The sequence below is a fragment of the Carcharhinus amblyrhynchos genome, chromosome 7 (genome assembly GCF_965287045.1).
Source record: "Carcharhinus amblyrhynchos chromosome 7, sCarAmb.v2.hapA, whole genome shotgun sequence".
In the NCBI taxonomy this organism is placed as follows: Eukaryota; Metazoa; Chordata; class Chondrichthyes; order Carcharhiniformes; family Carcharhinidae; genus Carcharhinus; species Carcharhinus amblyrhynchos.
In genome coordinates, this window is record NC_137330.1 from 96,093,365 (window position 1) to 96,110,546 (window position 17,182).

At 42.0% G+C, this 17,182-nt stretch overlaps 1 protein-coding gene across 1 annotated transcript in view; it reads right to left on the reverse strand.

Moving 5' to 3' along the window:
• Positions 1-17,182, reverse strand: part of ascc3 (activating signal cointegrator 1 complex subunit 3) — a 522,713-nt gene that overhangs the window by 32,843 nt on the left and 472,688 nt on the right. The gene's annotated exons all lie outside the window — the stretch shown is intronic.

Consider the following 17,182-nt stretch of genomic DNA (forward strand, 5'->3'; position numbering starts at 1 on the left):
TATTTTGGTAGTAAAGATGTGGAGAGACATTACAAGCTAAATGGTATAAATTTTAAATCAGGTGCAAGAACAGAGGTGGGGGGGGGGCAGTGGTGATTGCTGGACAGAATACAGAGTTTTATTTGAGAACAAATCTTTGAGGGTGGCAGGAAAGGTCAATAATAAAACATGCAATCTTGGATTTTATGAATAGTGGCAGAGGGTATTAAAAGAACAGAAAGTTATGGCAAACATTTACGGAACTTTAGTTTGGTCCCAGGTGGAATGTTTAGTTCTGGGCACCAGACTTTAGGAAACATGTAAAGGGTTGGAGAGGGTACAGAAGTGATTTATTGGAACGGTTCCAGGAGTGAAGCGAACAACCACAGGAGCTGTGGTTGTTCGCTTCAGAGCAGGGGAAGTTAAGAAGAGAGTTGATTGAAGTATTTAAAATCAAGACAGTTTTTATGGAGTGAAGGGAATTATTTTGCAATGACAGAAGGGTCTATTACTAGATTTAGGGTGGTTGGCAAAAGAAGTACAGGTAATATTTTTACGCATTGAATGGTAAGGAGTTGGAATGCACTGCCTTAGAGATTAATATTAGCCTTCAAAAAGGAATTGTGTATATTATTGAAGGATGGAATTTTGCACTGATGTAGGGTGAGGGTGCGGATTGCTCTTTGGCAGAATCAACGTTGACCTGATGGACTGAATGGTCTCCCTGCGTGCTGTGCTCTTTTACGATCTAAGGTTGTAGGCTGGGGGTAAACAGTTTCCTAACATACGCTCCTGGACTGGAATTTTCCAGCCGTTCGCGCCCTGCCATCTCTGCAAGTGAGGGCAGTGAATTTGGTGCTCAACCAAATCTCTGTTTGCTGCAGTGGGGCCAGAAAATCCCATCGGCGTGAATGATTGGAAAATTCCACCCCTGGTTTGCGTTCTCCGCTCCATCACTCTTCCACACACAGGCTGGAATACTCCAGCCTTTCATGCCAGGTGAATTCTCTGGTCCTTCCCACAGGTTTTCCGGCAGCATGTGGTGACTCTAGTGGGAATTCCCCTTGACAGTGATGGGACCAGAAAATCCTGCCACCAGTGAATAGTGTGCTGCCTATCGTCACTGAGAAAAACACGGAGCGGAGGCTGGAAAACCTGCCCACAATTTTTTTAAGCTTCAAAAATAGTTCAGAACGATTTTTTAAAAATTCAGGTTTAACCATAATGAATGACCATGTAACTGCTAAAGAACTCACGATTCACAGGTGATTTGAGAATTGAATCCCCAGTTTCTATTAGTCTTTTAGAAACAGCAATAGGATAAAGGGGACACACAAGTTTATATTTCAACCTGTAGATGTAGTAAAGGTTTGGAAGGTTGAAGATTTAGGTGACCGTGGACACGAATCATAAAGATGGGTACAGCAAGCAATTAAGGAAACAAGTATGTTATCCTTCACTACTGGGATTTGGAGTATAAGGAAGATTATATGCGGCTTTGGTGAGATCAACCCTGGAGTACCGTATACGGATTTTATTTCCTTACTCAAGGAAGGGTATTCTTGCTTTAGGAGATCAACAAAGATTCACTGCATTGATTCTTGGTTATGAGAAGGTTGCCCTATGAAAAGGAGTTGAGTAGAATAGATCTATATTCTTTGGAGGTTAGAAAAACGAGAGGCAATCTCATCAAAATGTATACAATTCACTGGGTAAGAAAGACAATTACCCCTGGTTGGAGGGTCTAGAACAAGATCATATACTTCGTATAAGAGATTGGCCATGTAGGATGGAGATGAGGAGAATTGTCTTCATGCAGAGGGTTGTGACTCTGGGATATTCCATTCCGTGGATTATCAATCATTGTGTTCTTCATGACTGAGAAAGATGGATTTTCTAGCACTAAGGGCTATGGTGATAGGGCAGGAAGGTGGAGCTGAGGTTAGAGCAGCCATTTCATAGAAACCCTACAGTGCAGAAGGAGGCCATTTGGCCCACTGGAGTTTGCACTGACAACAATCCCACCTCGGCCCTATCCCCCTAATCCCACATATTTACCTCGCCAATCCTACTAACCTACGCAACCCAGGACACTAAGGAGCAATTTAGTATGGCCAATGCACCTAACCCACACATCTTTGGGCTGAGGGAGGAAATCAGGGCACCCGGAGAAAATCCACACAACATGGGGAAAATTTGCAAATTCCACACAGAATGACCCAAGCCAGGAATCAAACCCAGGTTCTTGGAGCTGTGAGGCAGCAGTCTGGTTTTATATTGGACAGTCCAGTTTTTAGCTGACCTGTCTTCTGTCCAGTATTGAACACCTTTATGTTCAGTATTTTTGCTTTGAAAGACCACCTCTTGGACACCTTCGTCCCTGCACCTTGTCCACAACGCCACGAGGGATAAAGCTGCTCTCCAGCTTCACCCTGTTTTTATAGCAATGTAATTCTGTGAGCTGTTAGGTTTGGTGCTGAACAGTGATGAACTGATCTCTGTTGTGACATTGTCCTGGAAACGTTTGGGAGTGACCACTGCTGTGAGTCCAGTCCCTCAGAATTCCACCACAGAGCCTTTCCCCCAGTGCAGCTTGCTGGACAGCATGGTGGCACAGTGGTTAGCACTGCTGCCTCAAAGTGTCAGGGACTTGGGCTTGATTCACGGCTTGGATCAGTATGTGTAGAATTTGCACGTTCTCCCTGTATGTGTGTAGGTTTCCTCTGCATGCTCCTGTTTTCTCCCACAGTCCCAAAGACATGCTGGATAGGCACACTGGCCATGCTAAATTCTCCCTCAGTGTACCTGAACAGGCACTGGAATGTAGCGACTAGGGGATTTTCACAGTAGCTTCACTGTAGTGCTGACGTAAGCCTACTTGTGACACTAATATATAAACTAAAACTAAATTAAACTAAAATAGTGCTTGAAGCTCCTGGTCAGCAGCGCCAGGGACTCAGGCTTGATTCACGGCTTGAATCGGTATCTGTGTACAGTTTGCATGTTCTCCCTGTATCTGTTCTCCCTGTGTCTGTGCATTCCTCTGCAAGCTCCCGTTTTCTCCCACAGTCCTAAAGACGTGCTGGTTAGGCACATTGGCCATGCTAAATTCTCCCTCAGTGTACCTGAGCAGGCACTCGTGTGTGGCAACTAGGGGATTTTCACAGTACCTTCACTGTAGTGCTGACGTAAGCCTACTTGTGACACTAATAAATAAACTAAAACTAAATTAAACTAAAATAGTGCTTGAAGCTTCTGGTCAGTAGCGCTGGGGCTCGGGCTGGTTGGACCCTCTTGGGTCCTCTTGGACCCTGAGGCTCTCCCAGCTCTGTAGGGAGTGGCTCAAGAGCTCAAGTCTCTGCCGTACTTGCTGAAGCTGATCCAGCATCAACAGTAGATTAACCTTGCATCCAATTTGGAGGGCAACACTTTCTTGGAACATAGTAGTGGCATTTTCCTTACGGGATTCCCTCCGTTCCTGCCTGCAGTTAAACTGCTGAAAGGTGTGTGTGACATGTGTGTGGCGTATGTAAGAGTCTGCATGCCTCGCTAATTCTCCATGCTCTCTTCCTCTCTGTCTGGTTCTACAGCCACTGGCTGTCCATATTGCTGCTTAGCCCTTGTTAAAGTAATCGTTTTTGCATGTGTGCCTGGAGGCTGGCAGGGGAGTGTATGACATTCTTGAACTCCAATAGTGGCCAGCTAGTTGAGACAGAAGATCATCTATAATCTAACTGAATGATACAGCAGGTTCAAGGTGCCATATAGTTTATTTCTGCTTCTATTCTTTGTGGTCCTCTAAGTCCATTAATGCACAGGCTGCACAGTGAGAAACTGCTCATGCTTAGAATACATTTGTATGGTTAAAAGGTATTTGTAACTGAAAGGAGGTAAAACATATCCAAACAAAGTTCAGGCTTCTGAGAAACAAAGGCTTTGATGACAATTCAGTGGAATGATGTAATAAATTGTTATGAAACATTAATTTTTTTTATCCTTATTGCAAACATTAAATTTTTAATTTACCAAGGAAAAAATTGGCAGCTAATGTGCTTCTCAAAGCACATTTTGAGTGACTTATTTGGTTCATCGACAAACTGTGACAGAGGAAAGGCCGGAGAATGGGGTTTGAGAAGTCTATCAGCCATGGCAGAGCAGACTCGATGGGCTGAACGGCCTAAATTTTGACCCTACACCTTATGGTCTTATTTAAGAAGGGTATATTTTTTTTCTAGATCTATGTAAATCTGATCTCAAACACGTGACATAAACTTGTTCGTTTCAACAGAAGAATACCACGCTTGATTCGGGATTATCTCATTAGAAGCTCAAAGAATTTTGTTGGATGTCAGCATAAGTCCAATTTTGCCATTATAACCTTGACTATGGCCAAACATTTTTGAACAAGAATCAAAGAAAAAGAGTTAGTGGTTTGAATAGCTGCTGAAACGGTGACCGCACAGTGATTGTGAATGTGTATGTGTACGTGTACTTGAAGCAACTGATGCTGTCTGTTTCATTTGAGCATTGAAGGAGTTTTGGAGCCTGACTATGTGTTCTGACAGTGCAGCATCACCATGAACGCACTCAGATGTAGTGCAGGACTGAGTAACTTCATAAGTCAGATCTGCTCAAGCTGCAATATTCCAAACTGTGGCATTATAGATTAAATAATGCACCAACTTTACTTCTAAATACACCTTTATTTCTTTCTTCTTTGATTCCTCTTTCAAAGCCATAAAGATCGACAACACAGGCCTGGAGCACTTATCATAATCATGCCAAGACAAAGATTTGTTGCACATTGCAGCCTGAGATATATGCAGATGAATGGAAATATGGATTTAAATTTTAGATCTGGCCCATACTGCATAGTAGGTTGTTGCGTAAGGTTAAATCACATAGAATTCAGGATGAGGTAGCCAACTGGATACAAAATTGGATTGGCGACAGGAGACAGAGGGTGGTTATACAGGGTTGTTTTTCAAACTGGAGGATTAGCGGTGTACCTCAGGGATCAGTGCTGGGCCCACTGTTATTTGTCATTTATATTAATGATTTGGATGAGAATTTAGGAGGCATGGTTAGTAAGTTTGCAGATGACACGAAGATTGGTGGCATAGTGACAGTGAAGAAGATTATCAAGGATTACAAAGGGATCTTGATCAATTGAGCCAGTGGGCCAATGAATGGTAGATGGAGTTTAATTTAGATAAATGTGAGGTGATGCATTCTGGTAGATCAAATTGGAGCAGGGCCTACTCACTTAATAGTACGGTACTGGGGAGAGTTATAGAACAAATAGGTCGAGGAGTACAGGTTCATAACTCCTTGAAAGTGGAGCCACAATTGGACAAGGTAGTGGAGAAGGCATTTGGCATGCTTGGTTTCATTGGTCAGAACAATGAACACAGGAGTTGGGATGTCTTGTTTAAGTTGTACAAGACATTGGTAAGGCCACACTTGGAATACTGTGTACAGTTGTGGTCATCTTATTATAGAAAGGATATTATTAAACTAGGGAGAGTACAGAAAAGTTTTACTAGGATGCTACTGGGATTTAATGGTTTGAGTTCTAAGGAGAGGTTGGATAGACTGGGCCTTATTTTCCTGGAGCGTAGGAGGCACATGGGTGATCTTATAGAGTTCTATGAAATAATGAGGGGCATAAATGAGATAGATAGTCAACATCTTTTCCCATAGGTAGTGGAGTCTAAAACTAGATTACATTTAAGATGAGAGAAGAGAGATACGAAAGGGTCTAGAGAGGCAATTTTTTCACTCAGAGGGTGGTGAGTGTCTGGAACGAGCTGCCAGAGGCAGTAGTAGAGGCGAGTACAATTTGGTATTTTAAAATGTATTTAGATGCATATGATGGGTTTAGAGGGAGATGGGCCAAGTGCGGGCAATTGGGATTAACTTAGGGTTTTTAAAAAAAGGGCAGCATGGACAAGTTTGGTCGAAGGGCCTGTTTCCATGCTGTAAACCTCTATGGCTCTAAAAAGCATTTAGACAGTTACATGGGTAAAATGGATGTAAAGGGATATGAGCCAAATGTGGGCAATTAGGACTCGCTTAGTGGTTGAAACTGGGTGGCATGGACAAGTTGGGCCAAGGGGTCTGTTTCCATGCTGTAAACATCCAAGATTCTATGTTGATCCATGGCATATGCCCAAGTATTTCACAAAGACAAAATCTTTGCACATTTATGTCTTGTTTCACACACAAGGAGTATGTTACCACTAATTCACTAGAATGGCCTGCAACTGAGCAGGTCCTATATAGAGGTAACATAAATGGGCTGAATAGCTTTTTCTATGTCACATTTCCCCAGGTTAATTACTATTTTCGTAATTATTTGACTTTTAAAAAGGGTCCTGATGATGACATTTGCTCTTTTACAAAAAAAAGCAGCAGGCAGTGTTCTCTCATATAACAGCATTGTCAGAGGATACATAGTAATTAATAAATGATTAAAAAGCCATTGGTTGTAACTTGTGCAATTGTCTGTTGTTACTTTATGAACTTACATCCTGAAAGGTTACCAATCAGGAAGCTCAGCTGCTGTCTAACAAACTTAATTAATCAAAAAGTCATTTCCTTGCCGTAACTATGACTAAAAAGCGCTTTAAGTATGCCAGCAAACCTACAAGTTAATCAAAATGCTAATGCTGTACAAATTAAAGTTGTGATTAACATTTCACAGTAGCTGCTTGAGCAAATTGATCACACAAATGGGTTACGCATTACTCATTTCCTCCCAGACTGAAATGGGAAAAGGTTTGTCACATGCTGAAGATGGATTGCTCACAAGCATTGTATTGTCATTAAATTGTCACAAGGCTCACAGAGCATTTTAGACACTGTTAGAGATTCCACTGCATCTTTTCCTTGGTCTCAACAGCTGTTACTTTTGATTCTCACAGTAAACAGATCTGCATTCAGCTCTTAATTATGAAAAGCATATTGTGATGCAAAGAATCCTTTGGGCACTTCATAATCATTGCATGATCAAACATGCTTCTTAGCTCTGGATTTACAAGGACTGGATTCTGCAATTATGTTCAACAAAATGGTGATGTCTTCATTAATCAGTCAGCTGAAAGCCTGAAACAAAAATATTGCTTAAACCCTGAAACCAATCTGAATGGTGGGACTACAGTGTTAGTAAGTTGATTTGGTAGGCATGTGGAAAGAAAAGCACAAAAAGTTAGTACTGGAATACAAAATACTGCAGTGGTAGAATGTGGATTCATCCCTCTCCTGCCAGTCTCCACATGGTAAATTGAAGACTAACTTCAGGAAAAACATTGGCCTGAATGAAAGTAGCATCAGCTAAAGCCTGGGAATGGGTCACCTGTCTGCCCTCATAATCTACGCTTGGCGTGGGAAGATTCAAGCAGGGAGGAAACAATGTATTAAAAAGAACAAATTTCTAGTTTTCATCGAAAGAGAAAAGCAGGCAACCGGCTCATGCAGGAAATGTAGCATCTTTCATGAAAGAAAAACCAACAGGAACTAGTTAGCTTTTGTGGTCAGTTTCTTTCTGCCACCTAACAAATATCACTTTTAACTCAATGATAGCATTCTTGCTGCTGTATCAGAAAGTTCTGGATTCCAGAACATAATCTAGATTGACACCTTAGGACTGAGAATCTGTGCAGCTAATAGCGTCTTCTTTTGGATGAGAGGTTTAACTGGTGGCCTCAAATTGACTTAAAAGGCTCATTCGTAGAAGGAAGGATCTTTCTGGTGAACATGCGTTTCTCAAATATCTGCATAAACACAGTTGCTACTCACATTTACTGACCACGGAACTTCAAAAATAATTCATTAAATGTTTTAGTGCAAAATTAAAAAGTAATTCATACTCCAAAAATAATTGGTAATTGGTTATATGTGAAGTACTTTAAGAAATTACATCAACACAAATGTAGAATTTATTTTTAAAATGAGTATCTTGGATTTCTCAATCTATTTTCCTCTGCTTTCTTCATTATAGATTCAGACATCAAACTGTTCAAAACCAGGTTTACAATTTGGTTTCTCAATGAAAATGTACCTACTTTAACTAAGATGAAACATATTAGGTTTTTACAGTCTAGTATTATGGTGGTGATAGTCACTGAATCACAGAATTGTTACGGTCGCAGGAGGAGGCCATTTGGCCCATTGTGTTTATACCAGCTTTCCAAATGAGCAATTCACCGAGTGCCATTCTCCAGCCTTCTCCCCAAAACGCTGCATATTGTTCCTTTTCAACTAACAGTCCAACGCCCTTTTGAACCTCAATTGAACCCACCTCCACTACACTCCCAGGTAGTGCTTTTGAGACCCTAAATACCTGCCGTGTGAAAAAGTTTTTTTCTCAGATTGTTTTTGATTCTTTTGCCAATTACTTTATTGTTTGGGAATATAATTTTATTGAAGATTTTTCATTTTAACAAGTAACACCAAAAAACGCTCAATTCAGGACAGCACAGAATAATTATCTTTCTGCATCTGCATACAGAAAAAGGCAGGAAAACATTGGTACAATTCTTTGAGGAAGTAGGTTTAATGAAGGTAGTGGAGTGGATGTTTTAGCAAGGCGTTTGACAAAGTTCCAATTGGCAGATTGGTCAAAAAAGTAAAAGCCCATGGGATACAGGGTGATGTGGCTATCTGGATAAAAAGTTGGCTTAGTAACAGGAAACAAAGGTAATGGTCTACAGATGCTATTGCGAATAGAAAATTATTTCAAGTGGTGTTCCTCAGGGTTTGGTGTTGGGACTCTTACTGTTCACGTTATATATTAATGACTTGGAATGGAACATGGGAGGCACAATTGGAAACTGCAGACGACACAAAGATTGGCCGAGTAGTGGGTGGTGTAGAGCATAGCTATAACCTCCAAAATGATAGATAGGTTGATGGAGTGGGTGGTTAAGTGGCAGGCGGATTTTAACACAGTGAAGTGTGAGATCATGAGGTTGAACAGTTATAGGGAGTGGACAATAAGTAGGAATATACTAATAAGAGTAAATGAAGTGGGAGATCTTGGCACAGGTTGATAAAGGCGGCAGTTCAAGTGCACAAGGTTGCAAAGGCGGCTAATGGAGTGCTCTTCTTCATTGGCAAAGGTATAGAATGTAAAAGTAAGAATATAATGTTGGAATTGTATAAAACACTGGCTAGGCCACAACAGAAGTATTGTGTGTAGTTCTGGTCATCACATTACAGGAAGGACTCAATTGTTCTGGAGAGAGTGCAGAGAAGGTAACACGAATGTTGCCAGGGCTAGATAAGTAGAGCTATGAGGAGAGATGGGATAGGTTGGGGTTATTTTTCTTGGAATAAAGAAGGCTGAGGGGTGACTTGATCGAGGTGTATAAAATTATGAGAGGAAGGGATAGAGTGGACAGGATGAAATTGTTTCCCTTTGTGGAGATTTCTAGAACCAGGGGAAATAGATTCAAGATAAATGGAAAAAAAGATGCAGAAGGAATATGAGGAAGAGTTTTTTAATGCAGAGAGTAGTAGTGGGTGTCTGGAATTCGATGCCCGAGGTGGAGGCTGAGAACCTAAACCCTTTTAAAAAATACCTGGATCTGCATCTTATGTGCTGTAAGCTACAGGGCTATGGGCCAGGTGCAGGAAGGCGGGATTAGATGGAGCATCTGTGTGTCCTTGAGTAGGCATGGACAAGGTGGGCCAAAGGTCTCCTGTGCTGTAAGTTTTCAATTGGTTCAAATTATTAATCGCATATTGTAATCAGCATCTCCCACTATGCAGATAATGAAGGGATACTTCTGAGATGTGGGATACCACGATAGTGCATATCCTTGTTTATAGGATGACAGAGACAGAGCTACAAAATGAATGGAAAACTTTGTAGGACTGAATCCAACAACGTGGAGCCTGAATTGGCACTTCCAAACAGCCAGATAATAAAAAGTTAAGGTCAGATAAGGTCATGACGAGGCATAACAGTGCATACCTTAGTTTACAGGATAACAGACATGGCTACATTACTCCTGCAACGTTTTCCATAAGTTACATAGATAAAGCAGAACTCAAATATTTGAAAAAGGGTCCCCTTAATTACCAGAACATATCTGATATAACCTGGAACATGCAAGTCAAGAGATCTAATAGGATGCACACCATATCAATTTAATGCCAATTCTAAACTGAAGGAGACTTACTGTTAGACCAAAAGCAAGGGATACTGCAAATCTTCTCATGTTCTTTAAGTATAGCAAACCTTTAAGATTTGTTTTGGACATAAGGCCATAGAGTAGACCCTATCCCCAACCTGCACCCTTGGCACAACAAGGAGACAGTAAGATTGAATCTGTGCACAGTATAATAGTCTCCTTTGTACTGTTACATCAAGAATTGTTGGCATATGCCCAATTATTCCCTAAATCTCATATTTAGGCTTTGCAGATAACAATATTCTTTGCCAGTGGGGAAGTCTTAAACCTAAGAAGAGGAGCTGTTCAGACTTACACTAAAGGAATATCTCAGGAAGGGACAAACTCCCCATTCTTTTAATAGGTTAACACATTCCAGGAACAAATTATCAATTATACATCCAAAAAAGATTGTAAGATATTGACACAAATATAAGAATGGCTCGTCAGCCAGAGATTCTCCCATCACTCTTGGGCGTGCACCAGAGAAAAACTTCCTCCATCTCCAGCTACCCGGAGGTGCTGCTCACACACTGTAATCGACAGATTTTTTTTTGTGTGGCCAATGCACCTAACCGGCACATCTTTCAGACTATGGGAGAAAACCAGAGCACCTGGAGGAAACCCATGCAGACATGGGGAGAATGTGCAGACTCCACACAGACAGTGGCTTAAGCCCGGAATCAAACCTGGGTCCCTGGCGCTGCGAGACAGCAGTGCTAATCACTGTGCCACTGAGGGGAACAGTTTAGTATTAAGGGTGAACTGCAGATTGTGGCTCCAAATTATTGACATCCATGGAGCTTAGAAAGGCCAGAGCTTTGACAAGATTGTTGTGTGACTTTAAGGGCCTGTCAAATGTAATAGGATATAGCAGAGCACATTGCATTCCAGTGGCTTTCAGAAGCTTTCAAACTTCACTGAAATCTCAGCACCCCTGCCTTGTCATTGAGTCGCTGTAAGGAGACCTTAGCTCCATCATGTACCAAGACCCTATCATGTTTGGCCACCCCCAGCACTCTCCATCATACACTGACGTTATGAAAACATATGACCATTGACCTGGTTCACTGACTGATCCCAGGCCTTGAAGACAGGATATGATGTGCCCCTTCGAATTTAACATGACCAGCTTTCAACTCAAGATTACAAAAGCACGGCAGCCAGTTCTCATATTCAACTGAAAACTTACCTTCAGCTGCCTCCGGAAATTTGGCCATACGGGCACTCTTACTCCTACCTTGGTTCCCTACGTTAACCGGGATGTCTGACGTTACATGCAGCTGATCCCAAGGGATTGCAATTGAGCCTCTACCGAGGAGCTTTCATTCTTAACCTTAAGGATTCTTGTACATGGATCACAAAAAGTTACCCCGCAGGTACAGCAAATAAGAAGGTAAACAGAATGTGAGCTTTTATTGCAAGGACGATGGAATACAAAATCAGGGAAATCGTGCTCAACTTTATAGGTCATAAGATTCTGAGGCTGCTTGAGAGGGTAGAAGCTGGGAGGATGCTTTCTTTTTAAGGGGAACCTAGAATTCAGGGGGAGGTGATGGCCTAATGGTATTATCGCTAGACTATTAATCCAGAAACTCAGCTAATGTTCTGGGGACCTGGATTCGATAGATAATGGAATTTGAACTCGATTTAAAAAAAATTGGAATTAAAAGTCTAATGATGACTATGAAACCATTGTCAATTATCGGAAAAACCATCTGGTTCACGAATATCTTTGGGGAAGGAAAATCTGCCGTCCTTACCTGGTCTGGCCTACATGTGACACCAGAACCCCAGCAATGTAGATAACTCTCAATTACCCTCCAAGGGCAATAAATGCTGCCCAACCAGCAATGCCCATTTCCCACAAATGAATCGAACATGAAGAGAATAATTAAGGAGCAGAAACTTCAAAACAAGGTATTTCCCATTTAAGACATAGACGACAAGGAATTTGTTCTCCAAGTCTTTGCAATTCTGTTCCATTGAGAGCAGTGGAGGCTGGGTCATTGAATATATTCAAGTGTGAGTTAGTTTAATTTTGATCAACAGAGAAGTCAAGGTTTATGGGGTCAGACAGGAAAGTGAAATTAAAGCCACAATCAGATCTACTATGACCTTATTGAATGAAAGAGCCAGTAGGATTGGCCAAAAGGCTAATCCTGCTTCTATTTTTCATGATTCTATGATCTGCCTCCCTTCCTTAGCAGATGAATCAGTATTTCTCCAAGACCAAGACCATTTGGAAGAAACATTGAGAGCAATAAGTGCATAAAATGTTCTCTGTGAGGGGGACTTCAATGCTGATTACAAAGAGCTGCTCAGTAGCATCACTACTGGCTAAGATAGCCAAGTCCTGAAGGATGTTTCTGTCTGACGGAAGAGGGAAAAATCTCCTTGCCCTCACCTTCACCTGGGGCTCGGCTCCTCTCTCTGCAACTAGATCCTAGACTTCCTAACCCACAGACCGCAGTCAGTAGGGATAGGCAACAATACCTCCTCCACAATCGCCCTGAACACCGGTGCTCTGCAAGACTGTGTCCTCAGCCCCTTACTATACTCCTTACACCTATGATTGTGTGGCCAAATTCCCCCTCCCCCCCCAACTCAATTTTCAAATTTGCTGATGACACCACTGTTGTGGATCAGATCTCAAAGAAGTGCAGGAAACAGATAAGAGAATCTGTTGAACTGGTGTGCTGACAATAATCTCTCCCTCAATGTCAACAAAATGAAGGAGATCCTCATCAACTTCAGGAAGCATAGTGCATGGCATGCCCCTGTCTGTATTAACAGAGGCAAAGCAGAAATGGTCGAGAGCTTCAAATTTTAAGATGTCCAGATCACCAACAACCTGTCCTGGTCCCTCCATGCGAAAGAAAGCCCACCAATGCCTCTACTTTTTCAGGAGACTAAGAAAATTTGGCATGTCTGTTACAATTCTCACCAACTTCTACAGACGCATCGTAGAAAGCATTCTTTCCAGTTGTACCATAGCCTGCTCTATCCAAGATCACAAGCAACTACAAAAGGTCATGAATGTAGCCCAGTCCATCACTCAAACCTGCCTCTCATTGACTGACACTGACTGCACTTCCTTCTGCCTCGGAAAAACAGCCAGCATAATCAAGGACTCCATGCATCCCTGACATACTCTCTTCCACCTTCTCCTGTTGGGAAAAAGGTACATAAGTCTGAGTTCATGTATCAATCATCAAACTTTTGAATGGACCTACCACGCATGAAGTTGACTTTTCTATACACCCTAGTTATGACTGCAACACCACATTCTGCACTCTCCTTTCCTCCTCTATGTACAGTACGCTTTGTTTGTATAGCATGCGAGAAACAATGCTTTTCATTGTATGCTGATACATGTGACAATAATAAATCAAATCAAAATCAATCTACTTGTCACAGATGCATCTGTCCATGGCTGTGTTAATAGGAAGGGACACCATACACCCTTTGCAGAGTTAAAATCCCGTCTTTACACTGAGTCACCTTCTATTGTATTGTATGGTAGTACCATTGTGTTAAAAGGGATAGATTCAGGACAGATCTTGCAGCTCAAAACTCGGCATCCATGAGGCATAATATTCAACCATAATCTATAACCTCATGGGCTGGCACATACTCTACCATTGCCATCAAACCAGTAGATCAACTTTGGTTCAATGAGGAGCGCAAGGCAAGCATGCCAAGAGCAGTGGTCATATCTAAAAATCAGATGTCAACATGGTGACGTAAAAAGCAGAAGCAACACGTTAGATTCTGCTAAGCAATCCCATAACCAAAGAAATAGATCAAAGCCCTGCAGTCCTGCCACATCCATTTGTGAATGGGGGTGTACAATCAAACAATGAACTTGGGGAAGAGGCTCCACAAATACTGTCATGCTCAATGATGGGCTAGCCCAGCATGTTGGTGTAGAAGATAAGGTATTTGCAACAATCTTCAGCCAGAGGTTCCAAAAGGATGATTCATCTCAGCCTCCTCCTGAGGTCCCCAGTCTCACAGATGCCACTCTTCAGCCAATTTAATTCATTCAATGTGATATCAAACAATACCTGAAGTTTCAGGATACAGTGAAGGCTATGTGTCCTGCCAACATCCCAACTATAGTATTGAAAGCACGTGCTCTAAAATTAGCTGTGCCTCTAGTCAAGCTATTCCAGTACAGCTACAACATTGGCATCTACCCAAAAATGTGGAAAATTGTCCAGATGCCACGCTCACAAGCAGGAAAAGTCTAATCTGGTCAATTAGCACCCCATGCATCTATTCTTAATCATCAGTAAAGTGATAGAAGATATTATTGACAGTGCTGCCAAGTGACACTTGCTCAGCAATAATTTGCTCACCTGTAAGTGTTCGGGTTCCACAAGGACCATTTGGCCCCAGCTCTCATTACGGCCTTGACAGAAGAGCTCAGTTTAAGAGGTGAGCTGAGAGGGACTGTCTAAGGTTGCATCTGACCATCTATGACATCAAGAAGTCACTGTAGAATTGAAGTCAATGAGAATGACTTCAATTGGTTATAGTCATACTTTGATCTGTGGGAGCAAACTGGAGCACCCGGAGGATACCCACGCAGATATGGGGAGAATGTGCAAACTCCACACATATTGTCACCCAAGGCCGGAATTGAACATTGGTCCTTGACGCTGTGAGGCAGCAGTGCTAACCACAGTGTCACTGTGCCATCTGATCTGAGATATTAGAAGTTTATGTCTCCCTGCTGGACATGTTGAGTACCTGGAGGATACCCATGCAGATATGGGGAGAATGTGCAAACTCCACACATATTGTCCTTGACGCTGTGAGGCAGCAGTGCTAACCACAGTGTCACAGTGCCATCTGATCTGAGATATTAGAAGTTTGTGTCTCCCTGCTGGACATGCTAAGTATTTTGTTTTTGTAATACACCTGGGAATCTTTTACCACTAAACAAATGCATTTGGAATTAACTATAGTCACTGACCAGATTGACACATGACAGGATCTGGATGCTTAAGACACTTTTGATACATGTGAGGCCAGGTGACTATATCAGAGTCCTCGCTGCTGCTGGCAATACTAATTATTATTTTCATCAGACAGGAGATGATGGCTTCTGTTGTAGTATATGCATATACCTAAGAAAAATATGTAACTGGCAGGACTGGAGGATTGTTAACATTGCCTCATCATTAAAAAAGGGAGGTAGGGTCTGAAGTCTGTTTCCAGTGGAGTTCTGCAGAGCAAATGAGTGGTAGAGCACATTAATTACACTCATGGTGTAATTAATGGTATGGTCTTAAATGCAGGGGGTATGATCAAAAAGTTTGTGGATGAAAAAGTTTGTTGGAGTTTAGAAGGATGAGGGGGGATCTTATAGAGGCGTATAAGATAATGAAGGGGATGGATAGGGTAGAGATAGAGACATTCTTCACGCATAGAAAGGATAACAGGACTAGAGGACACAGCCTCAAGATAAGGGGGGAGCAGTTTAGATCAGAGTTGAGGAGGAACTTCTTCACTCAAAGGGTGGTGAATCTCTGGAATTCTCTGCTCGTTGAAGTTGTGGAGGCTACCTCGCTAAATATATTTAAGTCATGGGTAGATAGGTTTTTGATAAACAAGGGAATTAAGGGTTATGGGGAGAAAGCAGGAAAGTGGAACTGATCCACTTCAGATCAGCCATGATCTTATTGAATGGCAGGGCAGGCTCGAAGGGCTAGATGGCCTACTCCTGCTCCTATTTCTTATGTTCTTATGTTTTTATGACACGAAAATTGATGAGTGGTAAATAGTGAGGAGGCTAGCCATAGGTTGCAAAGGACATCAATGGACTGGTCAGGTGAGCAGAGTTGAAATTCAACCTTTAAAAGTGTGAGGTAATGCACTTGGGGTGGGCTAACAAGGCAAAGGATTACACTATAAGTGACAGGACCCTTGAAAGTACTAAAGATCAGAGGGATCTTGGAGTGCATATCCACAGGTTGCAGGGCAGGTAGATAAGGTGATATTTGCCTTTGTTACCCCTTAAGAGCATGTAGGTCATGCTGGAAATGTATAAAATGTGATTAGGCCACAACTGCAGTATTGCATGCAGTTTTAGACACCATGTAACAGGAAGAATGTGATTGTGCTGGAGAGGGTGCTGAGGAGATTTACCAGGATGCTGCCTGGGCTACAGAGTCCGAGCTGTGAAGAAGGAAAAATTACGCTGGGGCTGTTTTCCATGGAACGCTGAATGTTGACAGGGGACCTTATTGAGGTGTACAACATTAAGAGGGGCACAGATAGGGTGGATAGGAAGGTACCTTTTCCACTAATACAGGGGTCAATAACCAGGGAGCATAGATTTAAGGTTAGAGGTAGAAGGCTAAGAGGTGAGCTGAGGGGAAGTGTTTTCACGCAGATAGTCGTGGAAATTTGGAGCTCACTGCCTTTGCTGCAAATTGTATACGGTATTGATGAGGTCACACCTGGAGTATTGTGTGCAGTTTTGGTGTCCTTATCTGAGAAAGGATGTTCTTGTTATAGAGGGAGTACACCAAAACTTTACCAGGCTGATTCCCAGGATGCAGGTCTGTCTTTTGAAGAGAAAATAAGTCGGTTAGGATTATATTAATTGGAGTTCAGAAGAGTGAGAAGGGATCTCATAAAAACTTATAAAATTCTAACAGGATTAGATAGGGTAGATACAGAAAGAATGTTCCCAATGACGGGGGAGACCAGCACTAAGGGTCTTAGTTTGAGGATAAGGGGTAAACCTTTTAGGACTGAGATGAGGAGAAATTTCTTCACCATGGGAGTGGTGATTCTGTGGAATTCACTACCACAGAAAGTAACTGAAGTGAAAATATTGTGTGATTCCAAGAAGAAATTAGATATAGCTCTTAGTGCTAAAGGGATCAAGGGATGGAGGGAAGGCAAAATTTGGATATTGAATTTGATGATCAGCCATGATCAAAATGAACTGTAGAGCAGATTCAAAGGGCCGAATGGCCCACTCCTGCTTCTGCTTTCTATGTTCT